Raw genomic sequence first — 13703 nt, 5'->3', positions numbered from 1 at the left:
GCTTACCAATTCAAGTATACCGTTATAATTCGGTCGTCAAGTTAATTATAGCTATTCATCTCTAGATTAGCAACTAATCTATGCCAAACATGTGGTATGTCATTTAGTAGCATAACAATAATAACCATAGCCGGTGTAGTAATTCCACATTCATCATAACCATCATTCCATAACACACTTACTATGATGTTGGGACTAGCCAAGTTTCTCACTGTTCGGAGAGACGGTGATTCGAATCGACTAGGAATTTATTCCTAACACAAACCTAGGCAGACCAGATCAATGGTCACCTTTGGTACAACTTAGGTCCACATTTCACAGGTTCGATCAATGCCGCACAATTAGGGATGACTAGCTGCTAGGATGTTCAGGCCTGGTCTGCCCTTGGGCTCACGTCTAGCTCCCTACACATCCTTACTACCATCTAGATTGCACACTCTTATAGAATGGGGCCCAGCCTGAGTTGAGGTACTTGGCTTCATGGTCGGAACGAGTTATCTGGCTAGCTAAGTGAGAGGCATGCGCTCAATCTCGACAGAAGCGCCAACAACGGTATAGTCCTTAATCGGCATAGACAGAATGACATGAGCCAACCTACGCATAGACTCCATCCGAGCTCCAGTTACATTACCCTATGGTTCTTTTCCACGATAGCAAATATAGCCAACCATGCTCAGGTATCCATCTATATCTCGTAGGTGATAGGAAATCACCCAACTTCTACCGGTCTAAGCATGGCTAAGCATATATTCGATCCTAGACCTACAAAGGGTTAAAGGTATATTTATCTAGACAAGGTAGTTCTATGAATCAAGTGTTTCCAATTCAACTCTTATAACCTAATGCATCAAACATAAAGGACTCAAGTGATATTTTGTAACACATGGGAGGCTTAAAATGCTCCGGTGATTGCCTTTGATAAAAGAAGTTGGCCTATGGTCTGGGCACTTGGGTAAGTCTTCAAGAGTTTGCTCCTCTCCTTCTAGAGCTATGGCTTGAGGTGCTTCCTGTTGTTCCTCTGGCTCTTCTTCGAACTCCAATAGAGTTATCCCTTCGAACGATCCTATATGCTTGAGCAGGAAATAAGATATCATGGATGCATATATAATGACATGTATAACATGATATGATGTGATGAATGCATCCTTATAAGTTACATTTTCTTTTACTTAGTAGGTGCATATCTCTTCTCTAGTAACTTAAACAAACACTTATGTAAATCAATTTCTGGACTACAAGACAACAGCCACTTGTTTTGATCATAATTGGAGTTATACACATCAAAATAATATGGTTGTGGACATTCTGGAAAGCCAATGAAACTGCCTACAACTTTATTTTAATCATCTTAATGTGATTCAACATTTTTCTAGGTCAAACAATTCAATTTTTAGATCTGTCCAGAGAGCAAGCATTTCTGACAGCAGACTTCTAACAGCCATAATTCTTAAATCATAATACCTATGACTTTGAAAATTTAATACCAGGTAGATAAGTGAGTTATATACAACTTTGTTATTAAAAAGTTTTACAGAAAAGATCATTATCGTCATCAAATCATCACCACAATAGAAACTACACATGTAGTCATCTAGTTGAATTATAAAGCAATAATTAACTAGTTGTCTATAATCAAATTCTTCTAAGCCTCACTAATAGTATCAATAGATTATATGCATGACACATACCACAGAAAACATCATGGTTTAGCCTAACTAATTTATTTATATTATTTATTTATCTCCTTAGATAATAAGGTGATTTACAGAGTAAATATTTCCATTGCTCAATAAATTCCTAGAAAATTACAGTAGGCTACCCATGACCCTAATAGTCTACTGTACAAATTTCATATCATTCGGTTAAGTATAGCTACCTCTACAAAAATGACAAATTACATATGCTTATTTTAGCAAAAATAGTTTAGCATAGTGAAAAGTGTCAAGCAACAGATTTAGTATTTTTCTTACTTTCCTCCAAAGACAAGAATACTATGTAAAAATTTGCATGATCATATGTTAAGTATTTTCATCCCATTTAATTTCACTAGAAACTAGCAATTAATTAAGATTAAATAGGAAGACCATATTTCAAGTATGCTTACTGTAGGTTTAATATTTTTCCTAGCTAGCGAATATCAACACAAGACCAGCAAAATTAGAATCACAATTTTATCACCTTCCTAGCTCAAGTTATGCATTTTACAAGATATAAACTACTTTAAAAGCACTTATCTTGCTCAATTTAATTCTCCCAGAAAAATACCCTAAGTAGTAGATTTCATATTTTTATCAAATAGTAAACTTCAAGATGAATCTAAAAAAATTTGGCTCAGAGGCTCACCGGAGCTAGCTCGACTGGTGGCCATGGTGGGCGACGGCGCTGCGCTTCGGTAGGCTCATCGTCTCTGGTGATGGCAAGCCAAGGCAAGCACTGCTGAGGCTTTAGGGCTACCTAGTGAAGACTTAGGGTTAGGCAAGGGCGATGATGAAGCTTGGCCGCGTGCATGGCATAGCGGCGGCGAGAGAATGTCAATGAGCAGCCGCGTTCCAGCACCGATGTGCCGGCGTTGGCTCGACGGCCAGTGGCCTGAGCTAGATGTGACCCTAGGTTAACCCTAATGAGAGAAAAGTGTGAGCAAGATGGCTCGATAGAGCATGACCATGATGAGCGCAAGCTCGGCGGCGCTCTGGTGAGGGCGCGGTGACGGTGAACTCGCCCATAGGCCTTTACCTTGGCTCGATTAGCATGGATAACAGGTCGGTGAGGTAGAGGAGGTGATGGTCGAGTGGTGTGCATGAGCAATCACACAATGGCACAGTGGCAGTGGCGTGCGAGTAGGGTAGGGGTGCGGCTGGCTGACTGGTGCAGCAGCTGCGGTTCGCTCGGCAAGCAGTGAGAGCGAAAGAGGGAGGTGAGGCAGAGGCTGAGTGAGCGCATGAGAGAGAGTGGCACACTTATCTACCCACGCCAGCCTAACCGGTGGGGCCGATGCTGGCGTATGGCCACCACATGGCGGACCATAGCCAGCCATCGGTCAGCCATGAAGTGCGTGTGTGGCACCGTTCACTCCACCCTGAACCCGACTGACAGCGCATCTTCAAGCGATTACTACCCCTTTTCCATGGTGAATCAGTGCAAGCTTCATTAATATAATTTGTAGAGCTACAGTGAACAGTACAAAAATGCTTAAAGGAGTTTGGCCTAATTCCCGATAGTTTTCAAACAACAGTGCTCCAAAGCAAGGTACTTTCAAACTGAAAAACAACTTCAACACTTAGAAAAATTCTCAAGTCACCAAACAACATTTTGTTGATACATGTGAGATCCATTTGACCATGTTAGACACTGATTCAGCTCATGACCCTTAAATAAATTTTGTTACCCTTGATGTAAACTACAACTTTTATTTATGTCACACAACCATGCAAACACTCTAAGCTACTATTCAACTTTGGTTCAAACTAGCATCATGAAAATGGCATTTCAAATGAAACCAACACTTAGAAGCAAATTTGGTCTGTGTCATCAATATAAACATTGTTCCGAATATCATTCTAGATGTGTCTAAGGTATTTTGGTGACCTCACAACTATCTCATACATTGGTCACATATGATCACAAGCATAATTAAGTATATGAGCAACATCACATGTGATAAAGAGAAGGTGAATGAAATGAAACTTCATTTGCTCATGCTCATGAAAGCTTCGATGATGCTTGTGCTCATGAAATGCAAATACCAAATGCAATGCTTAACACTAGGGTGTTACAGCCCCTCCCCTTATAGAAATCTGGTCTCGAGATTTGCAAGACCTACCATTCTTCATAAAAAGTGGGATAGACTTCACACAAATAATCCTCCTGTTCCCATGTGGCATCTTGTTCACTAGTGGTTATTTCACACCACCTTGTAGAATTTAATTACTTTGCTCTAGGTTACTCTTTCCATTTCTTCTAGCACTTAGATTGGTTTCTCTTCATAGGTCAAATCCGATTGGAGCATAATGTTGGTGGGTGCAATAGCTTTGTTCGGTATGCGAAGACATCTTTTTAACTTATAAACATGGAAGCCATTGAATATAGCACTCATCTTTGGGGGAATTTGTAACTTGTAGGCGACATTGCCCTTTCTCTCAATAATCTAGTATGGGCCTACATATCTAGGCGCAAGCTTCATTTTTACTCCAAATCTCTTCACTCATTTCAAGGGCAAAACTTTTAAGTACATAGTCTCCCACTTCAAAGGTTAGTGGTCTTCTTCTTTTATCAGTATAACTCTTTTGTCTAGACTATGCTGCTTTCATATGCTGCTGGATAATGAGTACTTGCTCTTCAGCTTCGATGACTAAGTCAATGACATAATATCTTCTTTCTCTAGGTTCCATCCAATTCAAGGGAGTTCTACATTTCTGGCCGTACAAGACTTCAAAAGCAGCCATCTTGATGCTCTCTTGATAACTGTTGTTATAGGAGAACTCGGCTAAAGGTAGCCATTTTTCCCATGAACCCTTGGAAGATATAACATAAGCTCTCAACATGTCTTCTAAAATTTGATTCACTCGCTCAGTCTGTCCAGAAGTTTATAGATGGTATGCTGAACTTCTAACTAGTTTAGTTCCCAAAGCCTGGTGCAAAGTGTTCCCAAAAACAAGCTATAAACTATGGGCCCTGATATGAGATTATGGTCCATGGTACTCCATGTAGTCTCACAATCTGAGAAACATATAGCTCAACGCACTTCCTAGCTAGATACCTTGTGTTAACCGATACAAAATGTGCTAACTTGGTGAGGCGATCTACAATGACCCATATAGAATCGTGACCTTATTGTGTCTACGAGAGACTGGTAATAAAGTCTATACTTATTTCTTCCCATTTCTAGCCTAGAATAGGCAATGACTGAAGTAATCCAATAGATTGCAAATGAATGGCCTTGACTCTACTATAATTATCACACCTAGCGACATAGGCAGCGATCTCTTTCTTCATCTTGGTCCACCAAAAATAGGTTTTCAAATCTAGATACATTTTGCTACTACCCTGGATGGATAGACAACTTGGATGACTGAGCTTCATCTAAAATTTGATTTCTAAGTTCTCGATCTTTCAGTACCACAAGCTGGTCCTCAAACCATAGCACACCTCTTTCATCCAACCTAAAATGCTTGGTTTTCTGTTCTTTCATCTTTCGCTTGATGTGGAACACACCCACATCTGTCTTCTATAGTTCTATGATTTTGCTCTCAAGTGAGCAACTGATAGTGATATTGTGCAGCATAACAGGATGTAAAAAATTAAATCCATCTTCCAACAAGGCTTCTAAGGTGTTACAATGAGATTTTCAACTAAGTGCATCTGCTACAATATTAGCTTTTCATGGAAGGTAGTGCACTTCCAAATTATAGTCCTTGATTAGCTCTAACCACCTATGTTGTCTCATGTTCAGCTCAGGTTGAGTGAAGATGTATTTGAGACTTTTGTGGTCATGTGTATATGTGACATATGTTTCCCAACAAATAATGTCTCCATATCTTCAAGACATGAACAACTACTAGTGAGCTCTAAATCATGTGTAGGATAATTGACTTCATGCTTTCACAATTGTTGGGAAGCGTAGGCAATAACTCTTCCTTCTTGCATGAGCACACACCCCAAACCTATACCCGATGCATCACAGAACACATCGAAAGGCATTTCAATGTCAGGGTTGTGCTAGAACAGGAGTTGTAGTTAGCAAGGTCCGAAGGGTGTGAAAAAGTGGCTTCACACTCCAGAGTCCAATTGAACTTTTCTTCCTTCTGTAGTAGTCTAGTCATGGGCTTAGCTATCTTGGAAAAATCTAGAATGACACGACGATAGTAGCCTGCTAGCCCTAGAAAACTCCAAACTTCATGAACCAAAGTTGGGGCTTTACAATCCATGACCTCTTGTACTTTAGTCGGGTCTATAGAGATTCCATCTTCAGATAAGATATGACCCAAGAAATGTACTGTTTCTCATCTAGAATTCACACTTGCTAAATTTGGCATATAATTTATGCTCCCTCAATCTAAACAAAACAACTCTCAGATGCTCTACATGATCTGCCTCAGTCTTTGAGTAAATCAAGATATCTTCGACAAACACAACCACGAACTTATCAAGCTCGAGCATGAATACCGAATTCATCAAATACATGAAGTAGGTAGGAGCATTTGTCAGTCCAAAAGACATGACCAAATATTCATACAAGCCATACCTATTGGAGAAAGCTATTTTAGGTACATCTGCTGGACTGATCTTAATCTGATGATAACTAGTCCTCAAGTCAATCTTAGAGAATACCTTTGATTTTGCCTAATTGATCGAACAAAATATCGATACGAGGCAAATGATACTTGTTCTTAATGGCTACAGTATTAAGTGGCCTATAATCCACACACATCCACATGGATTTGACCTTCTTCTTTACAAATAAAGCTAGACATCCCCATGGAGATGAACTAGGTCGAATGAGACCTTTGTCCAAAAGTTTTTGTAACTAGATTTTAAGTTCGGCTAACTCATTTGGTGGCATCCTATAGGGTCTTCTTGAGATAGGTGCTATACCTGGCACTAACTTAATCTTAAATTCCACATCCCTATTCGACGGTAAACCTAGCAACTCATCTAGAAATACATCAGGAAATTCGCAAACCACTAGAATATCACAGAGAGTAGTGGCTTGGATAGCACAAGACAAGTTTTGAAGATCAAAACTCTAGGGAAGTGGTACTAGAAAAGCATTACTCCCCTTTGGTTCTCTCAACATAATTGTTCTAGTGGTAGTGTCAATGAGAACTCAATGACCCCTCATCCAATTCATGCCCAAAATCACATCTATTGCTAGTCCTAGCAATATTATAATATTTGTAGTGTACTCCCTCTCTTGTATAGAGATGAGCACATCTCTTAGCAATTAATTAGTAGAAATAGTGGCCCTAGCTGAACTTATACTATAACCACCCTTGTCTACCTCAATTATTTTCTAATGATGCTTAGATGCAAATGTTTGGCTCATAAATGAATGAGAGGCTCTAGAATTAAATAAAACAATGGCATGATGTTTGTTAACAAGAAACATATCGGCGGTCACAACTTATCCCACGAGAATTTCTTCCACGACTGTATAATGCACGTATCTAGGACATGCCTTAGGATTTGCCTATTTCTGATTACCCTGGTTTTGATTGCAATTCTTCTTGGGATGGGGACACTCCTTGGCCCAATGGCCCAACTAATTGCAGTTGAAGCATGGCCTGATTGTTCCTTGGTCCTACTGAGCTTCCTTGGCCTACGTAGCCCATGGGTATGGCAATGGCGAATGCCCTATGGAATGTCTTATGAGGGCGAATTGGCTTGAGCTTTTGGCTAAGGAGGCCTATACTTAGGTGCTAGTGGATGGAACTATGGCCTGGCACTGGAGCTCTAGACTGAGATGACCCTTAGGCACCTGCCTCAGCTGCTCTTTTGTGGCCCTTTGCTGCTACGTGTAAGTTGTTTAGATTCTCTTGGCTTAAGGCATCACTGAACAAACTCATTATAGGTGGCACACCTTGAGTTGGCCATAGTCTTCCTTAGTTTGGTGCTAAGGCCTCTCTTGAAGCTCTTTATTTTCTTTTCCTCTGTGTTGACAAACTCTGGGGCATATCTAGATAGATTATTGAAGGCATGCATGTACTCAGTTGAAAGGTCCTAATGGCTAGAGGGGGTGAATAGCCTAATAAAATTTCTACAACAACACTTAACAAAATGGTTAGACAATTATGAGGCGAAGCAAGTGTTGCGCTAGCCTACTCAAAATGCAAGCCACCTACCACAATTCTAGTTTAGATAGTGTCTATTCACACAATAGCTATGACACTACCCTATGTTAGTGTGCTCTCAAAAGCTAACTAAAGAGCCACACCAACCAAGCAAGCAAGCTCTCACAACTAGCTACACTAAAGAGCTTGTCAACTAGTTTGCGGTAAAGTAAAGAGAGTGATCAAGAAGATTATACCGCCATGTAGATGAATAACCAATCAATCACAAAGATGAATAACAATGAAGACCAATCACCTCGGAATCAATGATGAACATAATAATTTTTACCGAGGTTCACTTGCTTGCTGGCAAGCTAGTCCTCAGTTGTGGCGATTCACTCACTTGGAGGTTCACGCGCTAATTGGCATCACACGCCAAACCCTCAATAGGGATGCCACACAACCAACACAAGATGAGGATCACACAAGCCACGAGCAATCCACTAGAGTACCTTTTGGCGCTCCACCAGGGGAAAGGTCAAGAACCCCTCACAATCACCACGATCGGAGCCAGGAGACAATCACCACCCTCTGCTCAACGATCCTTGCTGCTCCAAGCCATCTAGGTGGCGGCAACCACCAAGAGTAACAAGTGAAATCCATAGCGAAGCATGAACACCAAGTGCCTCTAGATGCAAACACTCAAGCAATGCACTTGGATTCACTCCCAATCTCACTATGATGATGAATCAATGATGGAGATGAGTGGGAGGGCTTTGGCTAAGCTCACAAGGTTGCTATGTCAATGAAAATGGCCAAAGATGTGAGCCATAGCCGGCCATGGGGCTTAAATAGAAGCCCCCACGAAATAGAGCTGTTATACCCCTTCACTGGGCACACTACGCTCTGACCGGACAGTCCAGTCATACTGACCAGACTCTAGACCTAGCATCTAGTCCACTGATTTATGCTACGTGTCACTCTGAGTTAAAACTAAATTGTCAGATCACAATGGCTAAGTGCCGACCGGATGCTCTGGCAAAACTGACCGGACCCTGGAGCCTCAGCGTCTGGTCGAGTACAGTAAGGGTCCAAATCCGTTTTTCCTCGACCGGACATGTCCGGTCCACCTCGACCGGACATAGCCCAGTGTCCGGTGGAGTACCCTAGCTACTTATACCTGCCAGGTCAGCAGTGACCGGACATAGGCAGTCAGTGTCCAATGAATTCAGATCCAGCGTCCGGTCACTGGATCGACGCTGGCATCTCCTCTATCTTCTTCACCCTTGCTCAATTGTGCTAACCACCAAGTGTATCACCTCATGCACATGTGTTAGCATATATTTTCACAAACATTTTCAAGGGTGTTAGCACTCCACTAGATCCTAAATGCATATGCAATGAGTTAGAGCATCTAGTGGCACTTTGATAACCGCATTCCGATATGAGTTTCACTCCTCTTAATAGTACGGCTATGAAACCTAAATGTGATCACACTCTCTAAGTGTCTTGATCACCAAAACAAAATAGCTCCTTCAAATGATACCTTTGCCTTGAGCTTTATGTTTTTCTCTTTCTTCTTTTCAAGTTTGAGCCCTTGATCATCACCATGCCATCACCATTATCATGTTATGATCTTCATTAGCTTCTCCACTTGAAGTGTGCTACCTATCTCATGATCACTTGATAAACTAGGTTAAGCACTTAGGGTTTCATCAATTCACCAAAACCAAACTAGAGCTTTCAATCTCCCCCTTTTTGGTAATTAATGACAACCCTTATACAAAGATATGAATTAAAATTCAATTGAATCCATGTTGCTTGCCCAAGCATATTTGCCATTTGTAAAAGGATATGGACAAGTTGCATGAACCCCAAATGGTAGCAATTGCTCACCCTACATATGTGTTAAGAGTTTGGATTGTAGCTTGCTCATATGCTTAGATAGGAAATATAGGAGTCAATGTCTACCAAATGATGCTAAGGTATAAAAGATGGACCTTTGAAGCAGTGATACCAATCAGAGTGCACCAATATACCATCCTTAGCACCATGGTTAGCTCAATATCACTTGGAAACATACTTTAGAAAGATACCACTTATAAAGACTTTCTTGGAAATGAAAGTTATCTAGTGATTTCATTTCATCATTCAATCTTACAACTAACATACATCACACGAGCATGGATGTTTAAATTTAATACTTGTGCCATGCAAGCAAACATATGAAATGCACATACAAATGCACTATACAAGTTCATGAGCTTGCTCCCCCTACTTGTGTGCTCAAAATTTTAATTGATCTTTCCTTTGTCATATCTCTCCCCCTATGTCATATAGCAAGATATCTTTATGTTTCTCTCCTTTTATGATATTTCTCCCCCTTTTCACTATCTTTTTCACTATCTTTGTTTCTCTCCCCCTTTGTCATCAATGACCACAAAGGTTCTAAATATAGATAGTATTACTTATAGGGTCGAGATTATCAATGTCAATCAATGGGGTGAGGATCATTTTCCCAAATTTGGTCTAATCTAGATCATTTGCCAAAGATATTTAACTCAATTTGATCCAAGGACAAGCTTCTTCACACCTCCAAATAAGGGTTATCTTGTACCATGTTGAGTTAATCACTTAGAGCTCATTTTCTAGATCAAACACTAGGTTTACAAGCCCATAAACATGTCATATGCTACCACTAGATCAAGTCAAGCATAGAAGCAATAGTGATACCATATAGACATCAAAATCATTTGATTTTCATGAATGAGCCTAATAAAATAGAACCACTTGAAAGGTCCTAATAAAATTGAAAATGTGACTAGATGCACTAATCATGTCCTTAGCAAAGATGTATGTCATGCCAATCAACTTTTACCTTGGATTGCTCGAAGGAGAGGCATGTCATATGAGTGGGGGGTGCATCAACACATATTTGAGAAATCCAATATGTTCAACTCATTCCTTAGCTTGCAAAACCTTTTCTCATCCAATGGCTTGGTGAATATGCCAGCAAGTTGATCTTCGGTGCCTACACTCTCAATGCAAATGTCCCCTTTTTGTTGGTGATCTCTTATGAAATGGTGGCGGACATCAATGTGCTTTGTTCTTGCATGTTGCACCTGGATTGTTGGTTAACTTGATTGCACTCTCATTGTCACATAGCAATGGCACTTTCTTGAACTTAATTCCAAAGTCATTCAAGGTGGCCTTCATCCAAAGAATTTGTGCACAACAACTAGCGATGGATATGTATTCGACTTCGGCGGTTGATAATGCAATACTATTTTGCTTCTTTGATGACCATGAAATAAGTGATCTTCCCAACAATTGGCATGTGCCCAAGGTGCTCTTCCTTTCAACCTTGCATCCCGCATAGTCCAGAGTCAGGAGTAACCAACTAGCTCAAACTTTGCTCCTTTCGGGATACCACAAACCAACATTTGGTGTATGCTTCAAGTACCTCAATATCCTCTTTGTAGCCTTCAAATGACTTTCTCTTGGTGAGGCTTGAAATCTTGCACACATGCATACACTAAACATGACATCCAGGCCTTGATGCGGTCACATAGAGTAGGCTTCCAATCATAGACCGATACAACTTTTGATCTACCATATTTCCACTTGCATCACTATCCAAGTTGACATTGGTTCCCATTGGTGTGCTAATGACTTTGCTATCAATCATGCCAAACTTATTAATCATGTCCTTGATGTACTTGCCTTGACTCACAAATGTACCATTCTTTAAGTGTTTGATTTGAAGACCAAGGAAGTAACTCAACTCTCCAATCATGGACATCTCAAACTCATTAGCCATCAGTCTTTCCAAAATCATCACAAAAGTCTTGATTGGTTGATCCAAATATGATGTCATCAACATATATTTGCAATACAAATAGGATCTTTTCCAATCTTCTTGATGAAAAGAGTGGTGTCAACCTTGCCCATTGTGAACCCTTTAGAGAGTAGGAAATCCCTCAATCTCTCATACCATGCTCTAGGTGCTTGCTTCGAACCATACAAAGCTTTCTTCAACTTGTATACATGGTTGGGCTTCTTATCATCTTCAAAACCGGGAGGTTGCTCAACATATACTTCTTCATTGATGTAGCCATTGAGAAATGCACTCTTAACATCCATTTGATAGAGCTTGATGTTGTGGGCGCAAGCATAGGCTAGCAAGATTCTAATTGCTTCCAATCTAGCAACTAGGGCATATGTTTCTCCAAAGTCAAGACCTTCAATTTGTGTATAGCCTTGTGCTACTAATCTTACTTTGTTCCTTACTACTATCCCATCTTGATCTTGCTTGTTTCTAAAGACCCATTTGGTTCTAATCACATTGTGTCCCTTTGGTCTCTCTACTAATTCCCATACTTGATTTCTTGTGAAGTTGTTCAATTCTTCATGCATAGCATTCACCCAATCAACATCCTTCAAAGCTTCATCTATCTTCTTTGGTTCAATGGATGGTACAAATGAGAAGTGTTCACAAAATGATGCCAATCTTGATCTTGTTTGTACACCCCTAGAAATATCACCAATGATAGTGTCCAATGGATGATCTCTTGTAATATTTGTTGGCTGGAGTATTGGAACTTGATTGCTTGAACTTGCTTGATCATTGGGTTGAGATGATGTACTAGCCACTTAATCTTGATCAATGTCATGAGAGTCACCTGCACTAACTTGATTTGTATCATCTTGCACATTTGAGTTGGAGAGCACTTGCACTTGATCATCTTCATCATCAATCACTTGCCTAGGCCTCAATTCACCAATATCCATGTTCCTCATGGCATTTGAAAGTTGAATGCCTCTAACATCTTCTAAGTTCTCATTCTCTTCTTGTGAACCCTTGGTTTCATCAAATTCAACATCATGAACTTCCTCAAGAGTACCACTATCCAAATTCCAAACTCTATATTCTTTGCTTGTAGTGGAATAACCAAGTAGGAATCCTTCATCACATTGCTTGTCAAACTTGCCCAATCTAGTGCCTTTCTTCAAGATATAGCATTTGCAACCAAAGACCCGAAAATATGCAATGTTGGGCTTTCTACCATTCAAGAGCTCATAGGGTGTCTTCTCTTTCAATCGGTGACAATAGAGGTGGTTGCTACAATAGCCAGCCGTGTTGATAGCTTCGGCCCAAAAAGATTGACTTACATTGTACTCACTAAGCATAGACCTTGCCATATCAATAAGTGTTCTATTCTTCCTCTCAACAAGGCCATTTGATTGTGGAGGGTATTTGGCCAAGAATTGATGTCTAATTCCAAATTCATCACATAACTCATCAATTCTAGTATTCTTGAACTCACTACCATTGTCACTTCTAACTCTCTTGATGGTTGTTTCAAACTCATTGTGAATGCCCTTGACAAATGATTTGAATGTTGCAAACACATCACTTTTGTCCACTAGAAAGAATACCCATGTGTATCTAGTGTAGTCATCCACTATCACAAATCCATATTTATTTCCACCGATACTAGTGTATTGTGTTGGCCCAAACAAATCCATGTGCAATAACTCAAATGCTTTACTAGTGCTCATCATGCTTTTCTTAGGATGGGTGTTTCCAACTTGTTTGCTGGCTTGACAAGAGCTACAAAGCTTATCCTTTTCAAACATAACATCTTTCAAGCCTTTAACTAAGTCATGCTTGATCAATATATTCAATTGTTTCATTCCAACATGATCAAGCCTTCTATGCCATAACCAACCCATGCTAGACTTAGTGAACAAGCATGTAGATAATCTAGCTTCACTAGCATTGAAATCAACCAAGTATAGATTCTCATATCTAAAACATTTGAAGATAAAATTAGAGCCATCTACACTTATGATTTCTACATCATCTACCCCAAATATGCATTTGAATCCAATATCACACAATTGAGCCATGGATAGCAAATTGAAGTTCAAGCT

Source organism: Miscanthus floridulus, chromosome 6, assembly GCF_019320115.1.
Source record: "Miscanthus floridulus cultivar M001 chromosome 6, ASM1932011v1, whole genome shotgun sequence".
In the NCBI taxonomy this organism is placed as follows: Eukaryota; Viridiplantae; Streptophyta; class Magnoliopsida; order Poales; family Poaceae; genus Miscanthus; species Miscanthus floridulus.
This window is presented reverse-complemented; position numbering follows the sequence as displayed.